At 38.4% G+C, this 27,911-nt stretch overlaps 1 long non-coding RNA gene across 1 annotated transcript in view; it reads left to right on the top strand.

Annotated features, from left to right (window-relative positions):
- Nucleotides 1-23,549: 23,549 nt before the first annotated feature.
- Nucleotides 23,550-27,911, top strand: part of LOC119060353 (uncharacterized) — a 58,716-nt gene continuing 54,354 nt past the window's right edge. Inside the window, exon 1 of the long non-coding RNA XR_005084567.2 lies at nt 23,550-23,673. This is a non-coding gene — a long non-coding RNA (uncharacterized LOC119060353). The remainder of the gene's footprint in view (nt 23,674-27,911) is intronic.

The following is a 27,911-nucleotide window of genomic DNA, read 5'->3' as shown; positions in this document are numbered from 1 at the left end:
CCTTTGGACATTGTTCAGTGTCATAGAAGTCACTGACAACTCTTTCCCCCAAAAGAGCCATCTTTTAAACCATCTTAAAGTTTTATTAGTTAATACTTAATGATGGATTTCTTTCAATAAAAAGGCAATTTAACATTTAAAATCTTAGTGCAAATCTCTTCTGTTAACAAGCAGCTCTTTTGGTAATTTTACTTATGTTTTTGCTCAATGGTATGCAAAAGTATAGTCTTGAAATCTCAAGAAAAAATAGGTTTATATAGACTCTTAAACCCAGTGCTTAAGGTAAAATTAAGGTGGAAATTTTACTTCATAGGAAAATCTAGGTGAATATTTCTTAAAGCAACTACTACATCTGACCACTGCTATGGAGCTATTTTATTGACTGTGAGGACCATGACGTGTATACATAGGTATAAACACAGAACTTACATGAAGAAGCTACTACCAATACTTTATATATATGCAACATACACTAATTTTCCTGGGCGAAGTGAGCTAGCAAGTTTACACCCTAAAGCAGTGAATGTAGCCTGTGTGCGCTCATTTATATGGGAGTATTCTGCGGAAGGAGCCCCATCCTGTGGGAATTCCTACTGGCTAGTTGTGGTAAGTGGGGGTGAAGCTTTGGCTCAGAGGCTTGGAGCTATCTTGTGCTTTTAAGAAACAAGCCATATTTCTGCAGTCTGTATTTTAATAGTAGCAGTCAAACCATCCATGAAAGTTCCAAAATGGAAACTGCACCCCAAATGCTTATTGCATGCTGTGTTGATGTCAGTAAAACAGGGAGGATGAGCTTGTCTCCCCTTTAACCCTAACGTTCTATGGTCCTTTCACTTTGACACTAATTTCAGGCATGAACCTTGGCACTTAGCCACACTGTGTAATCGTTGGTGTCTCACTGCCACCTGGGTGCACAATGGAGAACAATATTTAGCCCCTGTGATTTGCCATAAGAACACACCACATGCAGTTGGGAAGGGAAATGTTTAATCAGCCAGTGTCTCCACACAGTTCCAATCAGTTGGGTCCGTTGAAGATTTCATTTTCTCTGGATTAACTGGTTGTTTTGTCACTGTGAAGATAAAATCTTTGGCTCCCTCTCGAATTCATATCAGCAAATTTGGGAATACTGCGTATCAATTTAAATGCAGAAACAAAGAAGGTGTTTGAAAATATGTGAAGGGAATAACCCATTTTGGTCAAAAGGGTTCTTTTTTCTTTTTTTAAGTTCCTTAAGTCCTCTGCTTTGCTGGTTGGCTGTGGACTTTAGTATGTAAAAGGCTATAAGTGATAACCTGAATAACATGGTAACATCCATTTTTGGTATGTTGTATGATGATGCTGTTAATCTTTAGAAGAAATTCCATGTGGTGACATTTACAAAAATAGTTTCACATGAGCAGCTCTTAATTTTAAAGAAAAAATAATGGGAATAGTATATCTTTCAAGTGACAAGCAAGTCACTTAGGGAGTGTGTACTCAGTGTACACAATGGGGACGTGAAATGTACCTTGGCTCCCACCAGATATGCTTATATTCAGTCCAGGGAAATAGTTTTAAAAAGTATGAACATGGTATAAGAATAGGATAATCTGTATAAGCAAGCAACATATCATCTTGAAGACTGGGATCTATTTTTTTTAAAGCCTGCAGCTTTCAAAGTGCTAGAAGGATTTGAATTCAGGGTTTTGTCTTCATGTTATTTGAATCCTGGTAATTCAGTGCAGTACAGTCCGCTTCAATTCACCCAGTTACTCGTTGAATTTCTAAGATTTATGATCATTTTATCCTCCCCCAGTCAATTATCTCTTTGATGGTATTATTTTATTTTTGGTTGGGTAAACATAATAGGAAATTTGGGAACATATGGCAAAGAATGTCTAGCGTCCTTACCACAAAACAAAAAATTTTAAGAGTTCAGAATTTCTGTGTGGTTTGGGGCATTCTAACTTGGGTAAAAATTTATATAGAATGTGATCTTTTTAACTAAAATGGTATCTCTTTTGGTCAAAAATCATGATTATTATCATAACTTTGAGAATACTTCAAATCATTTATTTACTCAATAATTCAGTTGCCTTTTCTCCCTTCATCATCTTGTCTGATTGGTGTTGCCCAAGTCACTGTGGCAGATTTTATAAAAGGAGAAAATAGGATCTTTCCCATATTGACTATGGGATAATTGGGGAGAAAAACAACTCTAAAGAACATATTGGATAATATAATAAAATTACTCTTAGCAATCATACTTCAGTCCTGTGAAGGGAGAAGCTATTTCCTCACAGGTAGAAAGCAGTATTAACAATCAAATAGAGCTTTTTGGCTCAGAATATTGTTTCAGATTATTTGTTGTGAGAACAATAATGAGAACATTCAGAATAAAGACCAGTTCTTGAAAATGGATTTTACAATGTTCAATTGATTTCACCAGCAAAACAAAGACTTTCATTTCACGAGGACTTAAAAATAACGGGTGCCATATGATTAGTGATCAGTTCAGTGAAATTTACAAATACTTTATTGATGGTTTATAATCAAATATGTGCTTGTGGGGGCTGGAGTTTACATTTGCCTTAATTGTACTTCATGATTTTTCTCCCAAAATTTCGAGACAAATGTAAATTTAAAGGCTTTCTGAAATCCTTCAACTTCCTCACTATCTTGAGGCACTCAGCAAACACATTCTCTGCGGTGGAAAACTTTTCAAAGCTGTTTTTAACAACATCCTGGGATGTGTAAAAGCCCTGCCCAGGGCTTCACTCTGGGCCAGAAATATTCCACCAATCACCCACGCTGATAAAAACACTGTTCCAAATAAAACCCAACATTAAGCAAAGAGCTTTGGGATTAGTTCAAGTTTTAGTCTCTATCTCCAATGTAAAGTTTTAGGATTCTAAGGAAAAACAACAACTTGGAATGCACATTACCATTTTTAAAGCCAAAGATTTGCCAGGCAAAAAAAATTTTAAACTTGACTTCAAGTTTTTGTCTTTAGTTACATTGAGGTTTGTGTGCTGAAAAGTCCAGTAATCATTTCATTATTCTCTTGTTTTATCTTGTAAAGTTTATATTTTGTAGATATAGAAAGAAGAGTGTCTGCCCTTTCTTGGCCATTTTCTGTCTTCTTTTCTTAGGGAAAGGAAGAATTAGATAGAAAAATCCACACTCCATTCTTACCTATGGACTTCTCCTGTGAACAGTATATGCCATCCACTAAGCAAGGAAGGACAGATATTCTGTTATTAAGGGGCCAGGGTGAGGGAGTAGCAAATAATTAATTCTCCCATGTATTCTATTAGGTGAATGGATTTATACTAGATACATCATGGGCAGAATCAGATGGAAAAATACATAAGGAGTCCTATTTAGAAAATAGATAGCAGCATGTTCCCTAGAATATGGCAGCCCTTGATTCTTGGTGTCTTTGGGAAGCAGAGCTCACCATATACCTTCTACCTGTGACTGGTGAAGACAACTGGTTGTCCCCAGTAAGGAACTCCTCTCACTGCTCCCTACTCTGAGCTGCGTTTCATTTTGATAGCCATTTGCTATAGGCACTGTGGAACTCCATGCAGTGTGAAAGGTATGGTTAAGAAATTCTTCAATGGGATTTCTCCCTACCCCACTTCCCCACAGTGGGCGATTTAGAAAAAGAAGACTAGAGACTTAGAGACATGTGTCTAGCCCATTTCTAGAACTACACATTTAGGCTCACATCATTTGAAGCAAAATAGAAAAAAATAACTGGAGAAGGCCAAGGTATTCTACATTGGAGAATATGGCAATTGGTCAAATTTATGTCTCAGAAAAGATAAAAGAAAATATTTAGAAGAAATCAAGTTTTTGTTGAATGACAGCTTCACCTATTCTCAGCTTCACTTTCACTTGCTAGATCATGATGCCCATTGTCTTCTTCAGATTTAATTTCAGTGACACTCCTCTGAGAGACCATATGTTTTTAGCCTGGGCACCCATACCTCGTGCCTTCTTTCAGGGCTCGACACACTTCTTTGGTACATCTCTAGCATGCTCATTCATAATTTAACTTTGGTATAATTTATTCATTGTCATCCAGATCTTTCCCCCCCAAGAAGTAGCCAAGATAATTTGATTAGTGGTTCTTCTAATGGCAAACACAATTTCTTAATGTTTTGTCTTGAACTATTTGAACATGAAATAGAAGTTATACGCTAAATCAGTGTCCAGGAGCAGGAGAGCTGGGTTTTGTGCCCGTATGGTAAATTCATATCTTGTCAGTAATCAACGAGTGTCAGCTTTTCAGGCTTATGTTCATATTTTTATATTAGATTTAACTAGTCATGGTTTCAGTTAATTTTACATTTGAGTTTAACGCCCTGGTATTTGAAGGTCTTGGGTGATTTTTGAAAGCCTAATATTTCAGCACACACTTTGCAGAAAGTTTATAAAATACAGACATCCTTAAATAAGCAATGGGAAGGTGTTTGGAGAACCTTCTCAGATGATGTCTCCTTTTCTTAGTCACTTTGGCTAAGAGTTAAGCAACAGCCTTTGAGGCCAGAAGGGTACAGTCTCTGGAATCAAAGTAAATTAGATTCAACTCTCAGACCTCCTATTTGCCTTGGACCAATTGTTTAGAATCTTTGAAATACAATTTATTCTTCTGTAAAATAAGGATTATAATACTCACATTATTAAATTTTTGGCTTTTTCCCACATCAGGCACCATACCGACATGGGCTATAAGGAAGTACTATTATTATCCATGGCTTACAAATTATTACACTGAGACTTGGAGAGGTTAAAAAAAAACACCCAAAGCACAAGTAGTCCTTAAGTAGTGAGCTTCTTGTTGGGTCTTTTCTTTCCATAGAATTTATTTTTAGAAAAAGAATTGTAGAATCAAAAGGTATGTATATAATACATTTAGTTAGTTTCCAAAAGGTCATTCAGTTTTAAGCCCTTGACTATGAGAAGTAGTAAAGCTATAATTTATAATTCACCATGTTACTATATCACAAAACGATGCGGTCTGAGACTTTGTAAGTGGGCTTGGAGAGCCATATGCTGTGAGAGCTGCTTTATGCTCTTCTTCTTGAAGATGGTGATGGTACTCTCAGCTTGATGAGCACAACTCTTTTGCAGTAAGGATTCTGGATAAATGGCTGTTGCATGAAGTTCAATGCTAGTCTCCAAGGCAATTGTTATGCTTTAGATGAAAAGTGGGCACCATTTCCAGAAGAGCTTGACAGTCTCAGGGAGGAGTTTTATAGCCTTAAAGAATTTTATATTTGTGATTAGTGTGACTTTCAATAGAGGGGGAAAAACTGAGACTGACTAGAAGTTTAAAACTTTTAGTCTAGTCTAGCTGCACCTGTTGCCTATTGCCATTTGCTGATTTCAGTGTCTTCTCCTGCTTCATCCTCAGGCTCTTGAAGTCTGTCGGATGCCCAAAGCAGGTATAGAAACACCAAAATAGCACAGTCCCTTTGGTTAAGAATAACATGTCAGTTTTCTTTTCTTGCTTTTGTGTGCTCTCTGGAGCTCACCCATGCATGATGTTCCAGTTGACTTCAAAGGCAAGTCTATGGTTGGATTAGCTCCATGGGACAGGGAGCAAGGTAAGAGACAGGCTTAGTGCATTCAAGGCCCGCTGGGGAGTAGATAGAGCCCAGCTCTGTGGTTACCAAGACAACTCGTCCATTTATGTCCTCATGGAAGAATGGGTAAATTTGCATAATTCCTTTTACTTTATTGTCACTATTAAAATCATTTTAAAATATGACTAAACAGTACTTTAAAAGGTTGCCTTATAGCTGCACTTGGGGAGTTTAAAGTCTAATAAAGACGATACAGATATAATAGATTTGGAGTGAGAAAATACCACTAAAGTCAGGAAGGCATAAAACATGCAAGTCATAAGATAATTTTAGGTGTTAAAAAAAGGGATGGCTTAAAGAAAGTGTGTGTTTTCGAAGTTGCAGTTAGATGTCTTTGCTTTCCTAATCTTTCCAACAAAGGTAGACTTCTCATAGAAGCGAGAGTCAGGCATTGCAGAAGGAAGGAAATGAGAAGACTGGCTGAGTTAAAGACATCAGTACAGACTTAGGTTGCACTTTGGGAGAAGGCTTAGTAATGAAAGCAGAGTGGTTGGATGATGCAGGCATTGAGATGACTCAGCAGAAAAGAATATAGAAGAGCGGAGAAGGTTAAGAGACAAAGCAGACAGGGCAGGGTGAGGTGTTCCCCATGGACTGTGAAGCTAGGAGAGTCTACAATATAAAACATCACCATGGAGACCTAAGGGAGAAGTAAAAGTAATGAGGTCCATGGAAAAGCAAGGAAACACCCTGGTAGTTCTGCTGGGTATTGACAATAGGCTTATTTATGAAGTCTGGAAGCCATATGAAGGCAGATAAAGAGTCTCAAGTTTTCAGCAATCAGAGGACCAAGATAAAAGGGGCCACAATAATCCAGGTGAGCAACTGCTAGATCCTGGACTGAGATAGTAGATGTGATGTTAAAAAAAGAGGGGGTACATTTAGTAGTTGCAAAGGCAATAATCGAACAAGATTAACATCAGTGAAATCCAACACCATAGAAAGAGGGTTCTGAAACAGTAAAGGATAGTGAGGAATTACAAATCATTTTAAGGTTTTGCTCCTTTGAGAGGGAAATTGCAGATGAAACAAGACTGAATGAGGATATATAGCAAATCCTAGAAAGAGAAACAAACATTTATGGCATATTTATTTTTTCTTCTGCCTCTGGACTGAAGAAGAAGGAGAATAAGACTATTTCTTTGCATTTGACTTATTTCATTTCTCTCTGGGATCACAAAATATACGCTAAAGTTATATGCTATCTAGAGCACTTTTTGGTGTCCTTGCTCCCACACATCGGAATTCTTTGAGGTCATCCCATTTGGCGCAGTCGGGAGACATGACAGAGAGACCAGCTGTCTGTGTGGTAAGCAAAGGCACAGACTTCATATTATTGAACCTCAGACTGTATCTTGACTGTGGTTATTTCGAGTGAATAGAACAGAAACAGGAAAGAATCACTGGTGTTCAGAAATTGTCAAGCTGACTTTGCTTTTGGAGACACGGGCATATGCACTGAGGCTATAACAGTCTTGCTTTGATTTATGTCATCACATACTTGGTACTGGACTTGGAAAGGGAAGAAAAATGTTGTGTGATTCAAATGAGCTTTTCATTTGAAAAGACAAAAGACTGTGTACAGCTATCTTTTCTAATTATTACCAGTGGGCATTTTTCTCTCAAGATAAATGCCATGATTTAATGACCTTGGAACTGCTCAACATCTATAAAACATAGTTTAAAATAATTTCCTAAATCTTAGAAATTACAACAGGACTTTCAGTCTTATCTTTCTTTTAGCTGTAAGTTCTGAAAGAAGCAACCGTCCAGAGGAAGCACCTCATTTTTTAGTTAAAATGAAGCCTAAACTTGGAGAAGGGACTTAGTTTGAGGTCACAGGTCTAGGTAGTAACAGAGCCAGGAAAATCTTAAATCTATTCGCTTACAGAATGAGCCTCTTTTAACTATGCTGTGCTGTTTCTTCTTAGTGTAGGAGATTATAAACTAGAGAACTAACTGCACATCTAATTGCTATCCACTAGTAAATCAGATCTCATGTTCGATGTCTTATAATGTGTCTGTGCATCTATCATAAAGGCATTATTGTAAAATAAAGTATAAGCACTCTGGGAATGACAGACAGGGCTTAAATAGGAGTTCAAAAGATTTTGAAAAGACTATTTAAGCAAAAAGTCATCTTTTTCTCTGATTTCCACAGGAAATAGATATAACAAGAGAATTATGAATCCAAGTCTATTTTGTTTCATGTGTGCTTGCTAAAGACCCCACTATCCTAGGACAAGGGCAAAGTGCCCAGAAAGTTCCTCAGGTGTAAATGTGGTAGCAGACCAGAAAGGATGAACAGAAGAGGAGAGGGAAGGGGAGTGGAGCAGATGCTGACAGAGCCGTAGCTCAGTTTGCTGTGGCCTGGGTTGGCACTCAGGCACAGATGGTCATGGGTCCAGGTGCATCCCCCAAATTTGATCTATTGTACACTTTGCACATTTCCTTGTCCCCACTTTACAATTCCTAGCACCTGACACCTGTTTGCACTTCACAGCTGAACTATGGTTCTTGAATCCCGAAATCCAGTGTTTTGGGGCCTTCCCTGGATCTGTTTGCGCATTTGGCCCAGTGAGCACTCCTCCTTTGTTCAAGTTCTGTGCTCCTGACTTCCATGGCCTCATGTTTACCAGATCATCCTCTAATCCTTCCTCTTCTGTCCCTTTCATCGCCTTCTCTTCTTCCTCTTCCCCAGGTTCATCCTTAGCCCATTGCTCTCCTCACCCTTACACTCTCCTTCTGCATGTTCCTCTATTGTCATGATTACAATTACTCATAAATTTTATAGGTAGAACAAACCCCCTTCCTGCAATTCAGACTCAACTATCCAGCTGCCTGCCACGTTCGTTGAGCACCTGTCAACCCAACGTGTCACCGACCTCCTCCTTGCTCCCCTTCACCTGGCTTCTCCATCTGTGCCCTCTATGAGTATACTGATTTGTGAAACTGCTGTCCACTCATTCACCCAAACAAGAAACCCAAAGGTCATATCTGGCTCCTCTTGTCCCATTTTTGTTGTTTTCCCTTTCAAACCCATTACCATACCTGCTAAATTTCCATCCTAAATACTTCTTGAAACCATCTATAACGACCATCATTACTACCACCGTTACAGTTCAGAGCTGCTGCCACTGCTGTAATTCACCTCTTACTTGGGTGTCTGCACCCATCAAAATGCTTTCTTGTACCAGCTGTGTCATTGTCAAACGTCACTGTACATCCAACGCAAGGTAAACCTGCCTTGCAAGCTTAAAACCTTCTCATGTTTCCCCATCCTGCTGGATAAAGTCTAAAATAGGCCCAACTTAAATTTTAGCCTTAAATATGCTACTTCCTGCTTCTCTCTGATCTTATCTCTAACACTTCCCTGTTTTAAATTGTGCTTTCCAGCAACACAGGACAGCTGGGAATTCCACATGTAAACTATCGCTTATCTGCTTTTACATCTCCTGTTCCTCTAAGTCACTTCTCACTTCTCTTCCTTGGCCCAGTGCCAGTCTTCCTTTTGTCAGTCAACATAAGTGTGTCACCTCCTCCAAAATCCTTTCCTTTATATGTCATGTCACCTTCCATTCTAGCTACATGGGTATCTTTATCAAGCCCTTTGTGTATTCCAGTCTTTGCATTAACTATATCATTTTCTAATTTGTATTTTTATGAGCTATACAGTCCATTGACAACTTGTTAACAACTTATTTCCTTCAATTAAATTTAGATGTCTTTGGATGAGAATTTGGTACAGAACAGAAAAAATCTTTGTCAGTGCCACTGCTGACAATTGAGTTAGGAAATTCCTCATTTAAGGATACAGATGAGTGAGCAAATAAATGGATGCATGGATGGATGGATAGATAGATAGATAGATAGATAGATAGATAGATGATAGATAGATAGATAGATAGATAGATACTGATGTCTGTATATATTTTGTCTCTGACTTTCATATAATTTACCTCTCATTTCTTTCAATAGTAGCTGAATCACAAATATACAAGCATTTTTATTTTACTTTCTCCCCCAACATTCATACTTTATGTTTACCCCTAAAAGAAGCTCAAATTCAAGAAAGACTAAGTTATTGCACAGAACACCACAATTAGTTTAGAAGTTTCATAAGAATCTCTTTTTTTCAGTCTTCTTACTAGTTTATGACATTGCCTCTCTGTGATTTTATAAACACTTAAAGGTATATTTTTTGACATATATTCAAACACATGCTAAAATATGGATTTTCCAGGGTGGCCAGTTACCATGCTGGAGAAAAGATTTTAAATTTTATTTATCTACATTTCATATACAGGGGGTGGCAAAAGTAGATTTATAGTTGTGAGTATACAAAACAGTTTACTGTTATATTATTTATTAATTATTGTCTTATCTTCCATATGAGCAACTGTAAACCTACTTTGCCCCACCTGTATATAGCTTTCATGAAAAAAAGTAGCAAAAATACTACAAATGCTATTCTTTCAGGAAGAAGAGTGAGCTTTATTTTTTGTTAATGAAAAGCCAAACAAGCCCAGCCAATTTGCCAGGCACATTTACAGTGGAGCATCTTTGCCTTGACCAGTGTGGCTCAGTTGGTTGGGCACCGTCCTACAACGTGAAAGGTCACTGATTTGATTCTTGGCCAGGACACATGCCTGGGTTGCCCGTTTAGTCCCTGGATGGGGCACGTGCAAGAGGCAACTGATCAATGTTTCTTTCTCACATAGATGTTCCTCTCCCTCTCTTTTTCCTTCCCTTCCCTTCTCTCCAAAAATTAAATAAAATCTTTAAATTTGAGCATCTTTGGCAGTAAGCTATGTGGTATCTCCAAATGTGCAAATATTTGAAGTTAAGTTGATTACATTGTAGACAAAATGTCAGACCCAGTTTTTAAGACTTTTTAAGTTCTCTGTGCTCTGTTATTTCAAAAGATTCCAGATTAGCCACACTGATGTTAGAATAAAGATGGGCATTGTCAATAGATACTGGGGAATCTGTGTGTGCTCCCACCCGAGCCCATGTTCTGAAATGGATGCTTGTGGGGAATTTATATGATAAGCACATACAGGTAGGTTTTTAATGTGTAGGGTATGATTTTTTTCTCCAGTGGTTTAGATGTCTTCTGTTAAAACCAAGAAGAATAACCCTTTTAGCTGTGAATGTGGGCTGAGGAGCAGAATGGATTTACTAATATTTTTGACTCCTCAGATTTGAGGTTATCATGGGCATCATGTCCTGTGTGAGGCTTTGGAAGTTCTTGTAACAGGTAGGTGGCTACATGCCAGAAAAGGTGCTCTCTACATCAATGCAAATTATGCTGCAGCCTATGTGACCAACATAGATAATCACAGACTCGATGATGAAAGACCTGTAATTACATTCAACCGTCCTCAAGTAGAGGTGCCATAACTCGTACGTCTTGTTTCTTTAAATATTAATTATGAGAGTAGTAGTAATCATGCTGAAATTTAAAAACTTCAGATTTAAAATGTTAACAATTAACACTGAAACAACTCCCTTTCCTCTTCCTGCTCCTCCCTCACCAAGTCTACTTTCCTTCCCATATACAACATCTATTAACAGATTAATCTTTGTCTTTTTACACTTTTTCTATACATACATTTATTTACGTGTATAAAACCTAACTGGGAAAATATCTATAGATATGAGTATAGGTATAGATATAGATATCAGTGATATTGATATAGATGTAGATACAGAGATCATTCCATGCCGGAGATGTCGATCTCCATTCATTTAAGGTAGTACCTGTTATACAACCACTTTATGCTTTTCTTCCCTCCTCCTTTAGGCGTTGTGCTGTGCTTATAGCAATACACAGTCAAGAAGTGTCTGTAGTAGTTAATTAAGGGGACAAAAATAGCTCTTCTCCTGGTGGAGAAAGTAGCATTTTCTTTTATTAATCTAGTTTTACTGTTAGCTGGTTCACGAATGGTTGTTGATAGCCTTGTAGAGTTTTGCCAGTGCTCTGCCAAATGTATCCTTGGTTCTTACTCTGCATATTTTTTGGTATTACTGTGCATTTATAATTATAAAACCATGAGGGCCCATGCCTAGAAATACACATATATGGATTTATTTCTTTTTTTAATTCATATATGGATTTATTTCAAGGAGACCATTCAGGTGCCCAAGCTCAGAGTGGAGAGCGTTATGACACATATCTGCCTTCTGTGGCAATGGCATCCTAACAGATCTACTTTTCAGATGTTGAGCTTTCAGAATATCCTTCCATTCTTCAATAATTGCCACACACTTTTAGCCATATTATAAAAAAAGCATCTTTAACCTTCTATGTGCAGAAACCTTTATACCTTACTATTCAGAGATAGCTATTTTAAAAATTCCTGAATTCACTTGCAGCTCCATTCTCTGCAAGATGTACCCACCTATTCCAACTATGTCAAACTGACAAAACAGAAGAAAACAAGAATAGACTCTATATGTCACTCAGGTTGGCAGAGAGATAAGCTGAGAAAGCAAGAACTGGAAGATGGAGGGGAAAAAATGTACTATCATTTAAAAAAGAATTCTTTTCTTTCAAGCTATATATAACTTATCCATTGCAAATTGAGTAAGACTATTAATAGCAATAATTATAATAACACCTTACATTTTTCTAGTGTCTAGTGTTCCTCAAATTTGAATTTGTTTTGTCTTTATGACAGTTCCATCAATTAGTCAGGACAGAGCCTATTACTTCCTCCCTACTTCCCACCTCTGCAGGTACTTCCTGCTGCTCTGTCCAAACCTGGTGATCAGATCTGGAGAAGTAAAACTACAGCTTTGAATATCCCCCACAAATCATTGTGTTTGGACATCATACCTGGTAATATGTTAGAATGAGGGGATTTCTGCTGTGGCGAACATTCCCTCAGGGAGAATGTGAATCACGGGAAAGAGCAGGTCAGATAACTTAGAATTACTGAGGGGATGCTACTTCCTTGAAATAGAGACATGTGACAGTATTAAAATTGGATAGCATGGATTAATTCCTTAAATTTATTCTTAATTATATCACAGAGTCATTTGGATTCCATTCATTTCCCTGGTAAATTAGCCACTGATAATCATAATTATGACCCTTAGGTGCCATAAGACAATGAAATGCCTCCTGAATTATTACGAAGTATTCATTTATGTCTACTCTGTATGTTAATTATATATGCAGGTGACCAATTTTCAAGAAGGGTTCATTTATGTCTACTTGTATGTTAATCATATATAATAATATTAAATTTTAGTAGTGGTAATATTTCTTTAGAAGAAAGCTCCTGTTCCAAGTGCTGAATAAACATGATTATATTTTACACAGATTTTTTCCCCTACATTTCTGTTTGGTGTCCATGGTCTTGACTTATTTGTGTATTACTCACAGGTCATCATTTGAAAAAAGAATAATGCTGAGCATTTGTATCATGCTTTACTGTGAATCAACACTTTCATTGTCATACACATTACCCAAATTACTATATAAGCCTCCAACGGTATTGTTACCAGCATTTTGTAAAATAAACCTCAGGGAGCATAAGTGCTTTGCTTGAAGCCACATGGCTAATAAGTGGTGGAGAAGAAACCCAATTCCATCTATCCAAGTCAAGAACTTTTTCTATCAAACTACAGCCATCTCAGAAACTCGTTCCCCAGACCCAGCGTCAGGAGGCATTAGCTGCTGTGGGCCTCTCTCCTTGGAAGCCCATCTGGCTGAGTTTCTTCCTAGTGCTAGTCAGTGCAGCTGGCATCAACCTACAATTTGGAGGTTCAGAAAATGTGTTGTAAGCCTGATTACTGATGAAAAGAGATAATGTCCCCAGGATTAGATTGTGTTCCATCCACCTGAAGAGGTGCATCAAATACATCATTTTATAGAGAGACAACTTTATTTTTCCTACAATATGACCAAGGTCATGGTAAAGCAGGACCCTTGTGACAGCTCTTTAGTGTATATGAGAAGAGTATGCTTTGGAAAGAAGTATAGATGTGGGCATTCTCCATTCATATGGCTACAAAACAGATTTTCTGCCTTTGATGAAAAGAACAGGCGGTGCCTATTCTAAGGAGAGGATGTGAAGTAAGAGAGAGCTCTGAATGCAAGGTTTTATCATCACCTCTCATTTTTCTTTATTCCATTCTAATCATAACCCTGTTATTAAACAAGTGGCCCTGCTATTAATAAGTAATGCAGAAAAGTCACTGCCTTGAATATGCTCATACAAAAAAGGGCACAAGAAGGTGAGGGACACCTCTAAGGAAGAAGGGCCTTTGCCAGTAATAATTATCTGTAAGGAACAAACAGTGCCCAGGAAGTTGGGCTGGACTCACAAAAATAGAAACCCAAAACATTAGGGCAGGCCTCTGCTTTTTAATGAAATATTGCCCATGCTGAATACTAATTTCCAACTAGAATAAGGCTGTAACAAAGCCATCCTACCCTCATCCATTCTGGAATACTAAAGAGAAGTGTTTCCTGTATTTATTAAGCCCCTTATAATTATTTCTGACATGTCAAATATACTGGGGATAGAGAGAATAGTAGAAGATTGGGGGAAACATTTTTTAATGTGATGTCAAGTCTTCAAAGAACTGAACGAGCAGCCCCAGAAATAACCATGCTTTAAGTATGACATTGCCATTTAATAAACCGACAGAGAAAATATTGAAAGGGATTCTGTCAACATTCTGGGACTCGTGTAATTTTGAACAATCAGGCATAATGGCAAGATCAAGCTCCGGGTCACGCTGTAGGACTTGTATTTCTGTGAAATTATGAAACTTTCGAACAACAGGGAATGAGAAATATGTAATGAAGGAAAGGAGGTAGGGATGTAGGAAGCTAGACCTTCTAGTTCTGACCCCTCCGACATTACTGACATGCAAATGGTTTCATTATGTCAAAATAGCAGAGGTGAAACCATCAAGATTTGCTAAGAATTTTCGGTTTTACCCCAGAAAAAGACAAGTTTGGCATTTGGAACAGTTGAGAGTGTGTCTGAAGTGTTGTCTCATTAAAATTTATGATCAGAATTAGTTCACATTTATTTCATCAAGGACCAAGTCACTTGGGTTGAACTGTGTGGGAGAATCGTAAAAAAAATAATAATGAGAAATGACAGCAGGTCCACAGAGTGGCCAGTGAGGACCATTCACAATCTGATCTTTTTCTTTTCCCTTTTTTAACTTTCCATTCGGTGTTTGGAGGTTATTTGGTGTTTGGGGATTCAAGGTCATTTGTTGGCACATGGATATGGTATGAGATAAGTAGAATCCTTTTAAAAAACACTCAGGTTATTTAAGTCTTTTGTCCAACTTGAATTTATTTTGGTATATGGTGTAAGTTGGTGCTCAAGTTTCATTTTTTTGCACATAGCTGTCCAGTTCTCCCAACACCATTTGTTGAAGAGGCTCACCTTTAACAGGAAGCTAAACAACAAAACAAACAAGCAAGCAGAAAAAAAAAAAAACAAAGACACTGAAATAGAGAACAAGGGGACAGTGACCAGAGGGGAGAGGGAAGGGAATTTAAGGGGAAAAAAGGGGAGGGATTTGGAGGAACAAATAGGAAGGACACAGGGATGAGAACTAAGGGAGGTGGAAATGGGAGGGAGGTGGGGAGCACAGGGCAGGGGAGGCTGGGATGGAAGAAATAGACAAAAAACTGTACTTGAAAAATAACTAAATAAAATTTTAAAAAACCACTCAGGTTAAAGAATTAATACACGTGGCCCTAGCTGGTGGAGCTCAATGCATTGAGACTGGGCTGTGAACCAAAGGGTTGCAGGTTCGATTCCCAGTCAGGGCACATGTCTGGTTTGTGGGCCAGGTCCCCAGTGGGGGGCACGAGAGAAGCAGCCACACATTGATATTTCTCTCCCTCTCTTTCTTCTTCCCTTCCCCTCTCTCTAAAAATAAATTTAAAAAATTTAAAAAGCATTAATACATGTAGCAATATGAAAATACAAGACTTCCACAAGAAAATAAAGATGGTACTTGAGGATAAATTTGTGCCTAGCGCTATGCTCAACTAACTCAATGACACTCTAGATAGAAAGCCTGCATATAGGGTGACTTTCCCACAAAGTTGCTGAAACGGTCCATTTCTTGTGCTCTGATGGATCATCATCTTAAAAAAGAAATGAGATACTCTGTCTGGCTCTTGAGCACCCCTGTTCTTCCCATCTTCTTGGTCGCAGAGCACCTAGGACAGCATCTCCTCATGCCTCCGCCATCTGTGTAGATAATTCCCAGCTGAGGTTGCTAACATCAGTTTCTAGTAGAAGTCTTGTGTGTTTCCTGACCCTTCAATTTTCCTGCTAACAACTGAATTGCTAGGAGGAAGTTTGTGTCTTCTCTAGCTCTTCAACCACCTTCTTCTCTACTTCTGTGAGTTCTAACCCTAGACCTGCCCCTCACTGGATGATGTTTTGGGTGGGTTAATTGGAGGCTGATTATCACTAAGACCTCATTTCAGAATGAAAGTCTGCTGGTCTGTGAGTTTATAAGTGTGTGCTCTCTGAATGTTGACAGTGGTGAGCTTTCACGGGTGAAGATGCAGGATTAAAATAAAAATCTTATGTGCTTTCTCTTACCGTTCTTTATTCTGTCTGTTCTCCTTATACCAGATGAGGCTGCACACTGGCCTTTTTATTCAAAATACTAATTCTTCATTAAGGTGCTACTTTATACATCAATACTTCCTTCCCCTTGGGATTGCCAAAGAATATGCCATCTCCAAGGTACTGGGAAGTGAGGCAAATGTTCCCCTCCTCACTGCCACCTGTTTGGGGACCAGCAAGTGGTTCTTCAGTCCTGTGGCAGCTAGACCACAAGAAGGCAGCTCAGTGCATCCTGGGAATATCCGGGCAAAAGAGTGAGCTCTACCTCGAATGTCTTCTCTGTGGTCCTACTGGGCCTGCAGCCTATTCTTTCTCTTAGCTGATGGTGTGTCCCTTTTAGAACTCAAAGGGAAAAAGGTTTCAGTCTCTGTTAACACCCAGTAGCTCAGTGCAAGTGGGCATTCAGTGATCATTTTCTAATAGTACTTGCATTATTTTCTCTTTGTGATGATAATTTCTATTTCAGGTTCCTAGGCAGCCATTTCTAAGTGGCCCATGTGACCTCAAAGAGTTAGAACTTAAGCATAAGCCTAAATTTTTAGAAAATAGAGAGAGGAAGGGGGAAAAGGGAAGGAAGGAAAGAAGGAAGGAAGACAAGCCGAATGCATGGACAGTTTCACTGGAGTAGAATTGCACAATTGTTAAAATTGCATCTTTGCTGTCCAGGTCACTTTCATTTAAGTGACTGTGCAAAATATGGATTATGATATTTGAGAAATTAAACAAATAATCATTTTGTGTTATTTAAAACCTAACCTTATAGAAAAATCTACTAGTCCTTGAAGTGTCTGATGACATTGTAAGCTCTGGTGACTTTTTAAGTAGTCTTGACATAGTCTGTGATTTACCTGTGTGCTCACAAAATAAAGGGGAATGGACTTTTATGTGAATATAAGTCATAGTGAATTTTTAAAGTTAAATTATTCCCGGGCTGAATGGATTTTTTTATGATCACAACTGATTTTCCTAAGATCCGTATTAATATTTTTATGCCAAAATGGCACAACTTTTGATTGTTAGTGCTTCATTGTAGCCAGAGGCTAGTCCTATACAAACCAATTGTGATAGGGACAGCACGTATTTTTTGAGTGCCCGCTGTGTGCCATGCACTGGGGAATGTGTTTGACATGTAGTGGTGTATTCATCCCCACAACTCTCAGCGGTAGTGCTATTTTATTCCCATTGTATAGATGAGGCACCTGTCATAGAGAGAGAAAATAACTGGTCCAGCCTGTGAAAGGCAGAGTCAGGATTTGACCTCAGGAGGCCTGATTCCATGAGGCAACAATCAGATACATGCTCTACTCACAAGCCCTATTTAATCCTTTTTATTCTTGCAGTTTCTTTCTTATTTGATATTTTCCGCATCCAATGAGCATCTTTCAAAATTTAAGTTTTAGAGGAGTAAATGTATTTTGTTTTTTAAGAGAGAGAGGGGAAAGAAAGGAGAAAGAGAGCAAGAGAAACATTGATGTGAAGGAGGAACATCAACTGGTTGCCTCTCACGCACATGCGCTCCAACAGGGAATGGAATCTGCAACCTAGCCACGTCGTGCCCTGGCAGGGAATCAAACTGGCGACCTTTTACTTTGTGGGATGATGCTTAACCAACTGAGTCACACTGGCCAGGGCTCGAGGAGTAAGTGGTATCTTGAAATGATGATCAGTGAGAATTAATTTTGCCTCTGAGTGCATCTGACTTATTCTAAAAGAAGGAGATGCTGGCTCATTGTGGAAGAAAATGCCAGTAGGTAGTAGAAAAATGAGCCAAGTGGCGAGAACAGTTTCCACAGTAAAATTTAGTATCTTGCCTACTAGTTTCTCTCATATATGAAAGAAAGAGGCTGTGTAAAGACACTACTTTCTGGTATGGATCTCCCTTCATTACAACATTGGTGTGGTGTCCTTGGCGGGGCAAGGGGCAAAGAAGCAGCATGAGAGAATAGACCCTGGAGCTAAACTGGCTGGATTCCAGTCCTGGCTCCACTACTCCCTAACCATGTGACCTGGGACAAGTTCCTTGCTGCCTCCGTGACTCTGTTTCCTGTCCTGTAAAAGAGAAATAATAGGACTTAGAGTTCATACAAATAAAACATTTAGAACAGCTCCTGGCACATAATAAAGACCCTAAGGGTGTTTGCTGTATCATCGTCTTCATCAGAGGTCCTTGAACACTGGGTGGCAAGGATAGCAGCAGTGGTTTTATATTTAGACATTGTTAAGGCTTTTATATAGAAAAATAAAATAATAGATTAGATTTATCTTAGACTTTGCTAAATAAAGGAATTTTCAGATCACCTAGATTTATTTTGGTTTTAGAGTTTGAGTGGTTATTTGTAAGTTATTCAACTAATGTGTTGCCATGACTCAGTCTGAAGGAGGAATTTTGCTCCCAGCAAAAGAAGATTTAGCATCTTAATTGAATGATTATAAAACAGAAACAGACTGACCAGTATCCTGAAAATCTGAAGATAGGAGCGGCAAAAATGGGAGCTAATCCTGCCTGCAAAGTCCAAGTGATTAGGGAAACTGGGATTTGGAGTTTGACATAAGCCAATTTATTTTGGGGTGATATTAGTGAGGTGGGGCTCATAAAGCACAGTTCTGATCGATTCCCACACATGTAAGTCTTCACCCCTGCTTTCTTCAAATCATTGGAATGGGCGCTGTCTGACCCCCTCTGATGGCATGTGTGGGGGTGAGAGAGGCTTTCTTCCTTCAAGGCAGTTTGGTGCATCTCTGCCTGCTCAGGGAGGGGGGAGCCTGGCATAATTCCAGAGGCGATTAGTGTTGTATCTGTTATTTCACAGGCTTGAATGTGTTTGGGTGGAAGAAGGGGAACCCTGTAATTTCATAGCTGTTAGAACATTTCTGCTAAACCTCTTTTTATCCTAGAATTCTGAAAGGATCTCAGCGTTCAAGATGATTTGAGGGCATCGTGCAGAATAGAATGTACCCATAGTTACTAAGTCCTAATGGTGCAAGTGGGGAGAGTATAAATATTTCCTCCAAAATATCAATGATCATTTAGACCCATTGTTTTGTGAGATGGAAGTCCTCTTTTCAGTTATTTGAACTCTGAGGAATTTTCTCCCATAGATAGAAAATCAGAGTCAGAAGCTTAACTTAGACCAGTTAGAAAAAAGTACTGCACTTAAAAATTGTGCCAACACTGCTTTGTTTAGGAAAAAATGTACGATTTGGGTTAAACCAAATTTTGAGTTATCAACTATTTCAACACTCACATTCATCCTGCCTGTAAAGTTTAAGCACTATTTTTAAATTTATAGGTTCTTTGAAGTACATTCTAGATGACTGCCGTGCCCATTAGAGCAACAACCATGCCGTGCTTTTTTGTCATCCTGGGTCATTTTCATCCAATGCTTAGTAATTTCATTGCACTTGCATACTTAGGTGAAGACGCTCCACCCAGCATCCATGGGTCAGCTATGTGGACTCTAGCTGCCAAAGGCGCTTCTCCATCTGAACAGAGCGCTTTGCTCAGCCAGTGTAGACATGGCCTGATAAACAATGGAACTTCTCCTTTGAGAGCTGAAGGTTGGATTGATCTAAATGTTTTAATGCAAAAAAAAAAATGTGCACAGGTTTGATGAGCAGTTAAAATGCCTTCCTTTTAGTAAAATGGGACCTTAAATTGACAGTAATGTGAAGAATAGCATAATTTATAATGAACTTGAAAGGCAGTAACACTCACAGTTGCACAAGCTAATCAAGGGAATATCAAATCAAAGTTTTAACCTGAGCTTAAGTATCTGTGACAAGGAGGTTGTTCCTGCAGGTTTATATCTGTCAGGTCTTAACACTACACCTGTCAGACTGCAACATGGCCTTGTCACTTTAAACCAAGATGTCACATATATTGTGGGAAACAACCTGCTTTGTGTTTTCTTCTCTAAGATTTTACTAGGAAAGCCGGTGTAAAAGGTTGTTTTTTTTTTTAACACTACAATTTTGCTTTTCAGATTCTCAGGCTGACGCAGTGAGTGGTGGAGTGGGTTGGCAACTGTAGTTCCTCCGCTTGTGCAGAATGGCTGCAGGGAGCAAAAGGAGACATGCCCAGCAGAGTCTGCCCAGGGTGAAACAGATGCCTTTGAGGTTTCAATCAGGTGTGTGAAGAATGCTGGCGGCAGAATTTGGGGTTTTTTTGTTGTTGGTGTTTGTTTTCTTTTTCTTTTTTTTTTTTTTGCATTTATAATTGTCAAGGAAAGTGGGCAGATTTGTGGCTTTGCCTGTCTACCTGACTCTTTTAATGCTAGAAAATATCCACAAAAGGTTAACCTAGCTTCTCTCCTAGGGTTTGATACGCATTACTTCACCACCTTGAAAGGCACGGTTGTGGTTTTTCATAGACAAATACAGTTTGGGAGATATCTTAACATTGAAAATTGAAGTTCCATGGCTTTCTTTACAGTTTGTCTATTTCCTTAGAAAAGTAAATGCTATTGGCAGTATACGAGTTAGCTACAAAGTAAGGGAGAGAACTACTTTCAAGTTATCTTTAAAAATATATGCTCACTTTATCTTTAAAAAGTTCTTAAATGGCTCAGAAAAATCAAACTAAGGTATTTTTTTTTCAGAAAATGTAAATCACTTTTCTTTACAGGATACAATTGTACTTAATAGCCTCTTTTGAATTCATTCAGAAACTACACGATTTTTTGTTGCTATATTTTGTTAGAAAGGAAGGAGAGGCTGTTTCTACAGGTGTCATAAAAAATCAGTACTGAGCCATGGATTGTTGGATCCCATAGAACCATGGAGACTTGGCGCTGAAATTCTCCCAAAGGTGAGTAGGGGCATTGATTTTCCTTCTCATGCCAGAAGAAATACGACACATGGAATAGAAGCTAAATTTAGACTTGAAAACAAATCTGATTTGAAACTATGCCTTCAAAAAATTAGTGACAATTATTTCAAAACCTTGAATGAGGAAATTGAGTGAAAATTTGAGCAATAAATTTTTGTAATATTCTCTCTTCGATTTACTTCTTTTCTTTATTACCTTGAGGATTTGGGGAGAAAACATGAAGTATTTGATCAACACTTTATCTGTAATTCAGATCCAGTGATTTTCTTGTGGAATACTTGTGTCATGCAATGCAAAGTAGTCTCTCTCTTAAACCCATAACCAAGAGTGCAATACTCCTTCAGCTTCTAAGAAAAAGTGTGTTACATACACAATCATGTTTAAAAATATGAGCTCATCTCTAAGCTTCCTTCTTTAAACTGTATGTTTTGCCAGCTAATTTGTGCCAGAATATTTAGACACATACTTGCTTAATTGTTTACTTATTTTACAGTTTCTTCTAGATGTGGCAAAGTTGAAAAGCTATACCTAACGCATTGGTTGTTTTACTGCATTGCTTAGTATTCCGTCCGTGCAGGCAGACGGTGTTCCTAGGTTTGGGAGGATAAATCCCAGGGGAAGTAAGCTGAAGAACATTTTATGCATCACTCATTCTATTACGAGCCCTCTGCTGTTCCATCCCTACAAGGTAAGAGATTTATTGTGCGCCGGCTTCTGGCAGTAGAAAATGACGTGTGCTAATGGCTCTTGCTTCAAAGGGTATGTTTTTGGAACTCCTAATGGGGAGTATGGAAATCGTTTTATAAGTAAAAGAATAATTGGGACAATTGAAGTTGTTCACACACGGTCTAGCACGTTCATCTGTCCCCAGGTAGCATTTGGTCGTTCTACCCTGGGACCCACATTCTGTAGTATTGTCTTCCTCGTGTTAAGTGAGGTGGTAAATTGGTCATTTTTACAATGAATTTGAACAGTCTGTGATCAAAAAAGATAATTCAGGTCTCAATGTAGAAAATGACCAAATTACCAGTTTGCTACATCTGGAGGTAGGTATAATTTGAGTTTTAGAGTTTTGTGAGATCAAAAATTGATTCTGAGAAAATTAAATTATAAAATGCTACCAAGTTCATGGTAATATATACTATTGCCTTAATATCAATTTTTTCTTACTGCTAGCCAGTAGAAAGTTCTTACTTCTTTCCCCCTTATTTTAAACTTTCAGACTGGCTGAAGCAACAACAACCTTACAATTTATACTCTAATTTTGGATCATGTAGTTAATACTTTAATGCTGATTACCTTGAAAGTCAATGTCCTATAAGAAAGGCTATTTGAATGCTGCTACTATATCAGTAATAAAATAGCTGGGAGAAGGCAACATTCAGGATGTACCATCTGATGAGGTAAGATTTTATCATGTCCCATAGAGTAAGATTATATTCGATTTTGTTTGTCATTATCTCAGCCCCAAGAAGGTTTTCATTTATCAATTACACATGGGAACCTGTAATATAGAGCTTCATATACACTGTCTAAACTTGGGACCAGTTTGAAGCATTGAAAGCCAAGCTATTTAATGTATTTTCTTTATGTATTAATTATACTGTTTTACTATTTTTCATCCTTTCCAGCTTAGAAAATCATGACTCATTAAACATGTAACCTATTTAAATGAAAAATAAATTACATACAGTATCATGGTATGGGAGGGAAAGGCATACTGTTCTTTTACTTGGGACAAGGTTTAACTGTCAATGTATGCATTTTTAAATGTGAACAAACCCAAGACAATGGCATACTTTAAAGTGCTCTAAAGTTAAAATGGGAAACAAAGATTTTGTGGTAAGTGGCAGCCTTGTTTTTGCTGTTGTAATACTATAACATCTGCATTAGAAAAAATGTACAAAAAGCAATGAATGAAGAGACAATGAAGGAACTGGACTGATGGGTAGTTCCCAGTCTCTGTAGATACAGTTCGAGGATGTTAAATATGTAGCCCTCTTTACCTGATACACATACTCTCTAATCCAGCAAAGTGGTCAGGTGCACTCTTTGTATTCCAGAAAGACTAGTGTTTTCAACATTATTTATGTTTATTCCAAAATCTCCAACAATATATGAAATATATTTTAGCATTATCTGAGTAACAGGATAGCCGCTCTTTTCTCTTGGGGTTAAAACCAGCACACGACTTTTCCAAAGATGTCGGAAAGATGAATGTCTACTAGATAATCTGTGGTCTGTAAACTATCGTGAATTTCTGTGGGAAGAAGTGGCAACTAACTGAAGCATAATTATCCTCAACGTGAAAACAGTCTGGGATGCCGCGTTCAGCCAGCACGGTGTCTTGGATCCATTACCGCTTTCTTTGCTTGCTTTGTTGTCGTCCTCCAGGTTCTCTCTGGGTCCACCTCTCTTTTGTTTCCCTTTGACTCTCTGTTGTATTCCAGTTGGCGGTGGAAGAACAGAAACAGAGCAGTGAGGCTGCGTGGCTCCATTTTCCAGTGCCACCAACTGTGAGTTAAGCTGACTAACATTGTGAAAACCCGGTCCATTTCGGTCACAGCAGGCGTGGCAGGTAAAAGCATTTCTGTATTAAAGTACACACTTTGTTTGTTCGGGTCCTTGGTCTAATTTCTCTTGTTTGCCAGTTGGGGGGAGAAATGAAAATAGGTTGAGGACCAAATGCCTGGGGTATTTAATCAAATGCTCAGTAACTCTTGATGAGAGGATGCAGAAATTTCACTTTCAAGGATTAACTGTGGTGGATTTTGTCCACCCAAATGCGTGTCTCCTTCCACTCAGCCTGTTATCTGGCTCCTTTTTGCCACTGCCTAAATATGATGTAGTGGAAGAATTCCAAATAGGTTTTTTTTGCCTTTTTTAAAAATTGTTCAAGTACAATAACTCTTGGGTTAGCAGAAGCTAAACATGCAGGGTGAAAATGCCCACTAAATATAGGTATTTCTGGAGTTTCTCAAACAGTGCCTTTACATGCTATTGTTTACTTCTATTAAAACAAGACATAGTTTAGTTTGATGTAGTCCCATTTATTTATTTATTTATTTATTTATTTATTTATTTATTTATTTATTTATCTTTTGTTTCCCTTGCTAAGAAGCTCTATCAGATAAAATATTGCTACGAGCAATGTCCGAGGTTTTACTGCCTATGTTTTCTTCTAGAATTTTTATGGTTTTGAGTCTAACATTGAAGTATTTAATCCCTTTTGAAGTTATTTTTGTGTGTGGTATAAGAAGGTTTGATTTTTCTGCACAAATCTATCCAATTTCTAGAATCTTCTGATCCGTAGTCAGACGCGTTATCCATTGCGCCACTGGCCCCGTACTTCTATCCAATTTCTGATTTCACTGTGCTTTGTTAATTTGATCACTATTTCGTAAGTGGTAAGTACAAACCTCCTTAAATACTTTATGAAGCTCATTTAACCAAGCAAATATCCTAAAATGCATCAGTATGTTGACGCTTGACCTTTTGACCTGTCACCTTGCCGTGTCCTATGCCTTTTTCTCATGTCCTTGTGATGAGCGTTCAGGGAGCAGAAGGGGGGAGGAAAGGCATCAGCCCTTCTCTGTGAGCAGCGGCGGGCTGTGGACTGTCTCCTGAGGGGGTTTGCAAGTGGTGAAATTGGGATGAATAATGTCAGTCTGCATTCACACTGAACATATTTTTAGGAAGCTTCAGAGGACTATACAGGAGTCACTTAGGAGGGATAAACATATTATATATTTAAGGTGGGAGAACTAAATTGCTGAGATGTGTCAGAGGATAGTGATACTATCGAGCTCATTTTACAGATAAATCTAAATGTTCCTCACCTAGTTCCCGCGTGCCGTATATTAAAATAAATTTCACGAAGTCTCTTCTTCACTGGAGTTAGGGGCGTTGACATTCTTCTTCTTGCTCTGGAGTGTACCCTTGTTCTGTGTTACATTCTATGACCATTCTATGAATATATCTTACCAGGTTAGATCAAAAGTTAACAGAGGGTGCCATGGGAAAATAAAATAACTTTCTAAAAAAGTTTTAACAAGAAAGAAAAAAATAGAAATGATCAAGGGTACCATGACTGTGCCTGGAATCTTTTCAAAAGTGTGAGGTCCCTTCTCTGTTAGCAGTCAGATAAATTCTTTAACCATGTTGGCCTCAAGTTGACAGAGGCTTTTTATTTATAAATGTCCCTTGGGGTCTGGGACGAATCTGTGATGCTCATTTATTTTCTAAAGAAAGGTTCAGGATCAATAAGTTCAAAATATTTCAAAGTTACCGTGTACTTCTCTGCTTGACTAACTCAGCACTGTGTGGACAATACCCAGATTCCTTTGGGCACTCGGCACGGCAACCTCCACTGCACTTCAGGGCACTAATTGGCCTCCCGGCTGTCTGATGGCCTCAGATCTAACATTGGTTGAGTGGGTGCTGCCTGGTTTTCCAAACCATTTCTGCAGAGACTCATGGTTTGGGATGAGGTGAGAGGGTGGGAGACAAGGATTATATTTTGGCATTTCTTTTTCTAATTTGAATTCAAAAACACTGGAGAGGAAATGTCATTCTTTTAGTTTTGGTTCAAATAACGGCATGAAATGTGAATCACAACATAATTGTCATGGAGAGGGGAAAGGGAGGGAGTCAATTATTCCTTAGCTGCTCTGGTTCTCAGGAACCTGCTATGCTGTTAATCTGCTAAAAGGAAGGGTGCACAATTTCTCTTTACTATGACATTAAAAAACCCCAGTTCTTTAGGTAGAGTCATGTTAAAATAGAAACATCACAGTTCCATAATCCAGGATAAATACATGCATTCATGTCTTCATATGCATATACTTATCCAAATATTTCCATTAAATACTAAAAATGGAGGAAAGGAGAGAACAGGATTTCCTAAGGGTTTAGGAGTCTTTCTTTCTCTCTTTTCTTTTCTTTCTTTCTTTCTTTCTTTCTTTCTTTCTTTCTTTCTTTCTTTCTTTCTTTCTTTCTTTCTTTCGCAGATACTAAAGCAAGTCCATTTTTAATGTAGAGCATTGGATTGTAGCTTAGAATTTCACTGAGATTTTATATTCTGTTCCATTATGTGTCATGATGACTTTATTATATAAAAGTTTTAACCTCCTTACCTTTGAGTAAATCTGGTATTTGAGATGAGTGGACCAGGTTTGCCCTTTAATGGCCTGTTCAGAGAATGTTTATTGAGCTTGTACTATGTGCTAGGCACTATTTTTACCTCTCTCCAAGTGTCTCTCAGAGCCCAGACACTTTTATTTAAGTCTGAAAAAGCACAGGATACAGACACACACAGTTGTGAGATTGATGAATTGGCAGTTGATAGGTGGATGTAAAATGACACAGCAACTGAATACCGGGTACATTTTTCTGCCCAGGAATTTTATATGATCATTGTCAGAATTTAGCAGAAAGCCTCATCATAGTTGTGTATTTTTGTTGAACTTAAAGCAATTCCTTCAAGCTTTAGGAGATTACATTTTCGCTGTTTTTTACAGGTACAGAAAGTTCTTATTTTCCATTTCTACTTTGGACAAATGCTCTGCACTTACTATTTATATCCTTCTGGTTTCACTTTTCCCTCCCTCTCCAACTTTTCTGATGATTGACTGCTGCATTTTTTCTCCACAGTCAAGTTTGGATACTTGTGTGTGGTAAACCAGGAGGTTAAAAACTAAGTGGAGAGGGGGCCCTGGCTTCTTTGCTGCAGGGTCTAAATTGTGTGTGTGTGTGTTTTATGACGGAAACATTGCCATTTACGTTGAGCACACAAATATAGCGGTTTAATTGCAATTGGAATGACTCATTTGAGTTTTTACTACTTCCTAGCCAAATAAAAGATTAGTTTCTAAACCTGCTCCTTCAGTTATTAAATGGGAAAAGTAACCTACCCACCCATTTGAAATACTGTAAAGATTAAATGCAGTAGTGAATGGAAAGCACAGGCTTGGCATATAATAAGAGATAAAAATGTTAGCAATGATCTATAGGGTTACTGTTATTTATTGTGTCTACAGATACACACCTACCCCACACACACACGAGTTTTCTGTATGATGCATTAGTCAAAGAATGATGGCTACTGTTAGGCAAAATTGTGCAAAGGACAGATCTGCCTTCAACATTAGCAGCTTTCATTGAGGTGATTCTCTCCTTACTCCCTCCAAATGCCCAGCACCCTGCCTCTCATCTTCCCTTTCCTGATAAAAGCGCTTTTCAAGTAAAGACTTAAAATTTATCCGCACAGAGGTCTAGGTGAACTGAGAACATTTGAGGTGTTGCCTTTGAAAAGGTCACTGACCTCTTATCAAAGATCAAACACTGGGCTGATGAGATGGCAGGCAGCTGGCAGCAACTGGAGGGATGTGTTTGCCAGTGTGACCTTTCCTTGCCTTCTGGAGGTGTCCCCCGAGTGGGAATGGTTAACTAGGCCAAGGGTGAGGTGAGTTCGCCTGCTGGAGGCACCTGCTGGGACTCTCCTGGGGGTTGTCTGACATCCTCAAAGGCTGCCTCTCTCTCTAAGCCTGGGGCCATTAAGGAATGACTGTCAGCTTTTCCATTTCTCTTTTTTTTTTCATTTGTGTCTGTGGGTTTTTGAATCTAGTTATGCCTGAGACCACAAGCTGTATTCCTTTGAACAGTTTTTTCTAATACTCTTCTTTATTTCTGGATATGCATCCATTTTTCTTCTACCCACATCTCATCCATATATTCATTCTTGGTTGCCCATTGTATTTCTGTTACAAAGGCCTATATTCATGATTTAAAATTTTTCACACATCAAACTGTTCTGCT

Source organism: Artibeus jamaicensis, unplaced genomic scaffold, assembly GCF_021234435.1.
Source record: "Artibeus jamaicensis isolate MK-2021 breed Jamaican fruit bat unplaced genomic scaffold, CSHL_Jam_final contig_233, whole genome shotgun sequence".
In the NCBI taxonomy this organism is placed as follows: domain Eukaryota; kingdom Metazoa; phylum Chordata; class Mammalia; order Chiroptera; family Phyllostomidae; genus Artibeus; species Artibeus jamaicensis.
Note: the sequence above shows the minus strand (reverse complement) of the source record. Positions and strands in the feature narration are given on the sequence as shown.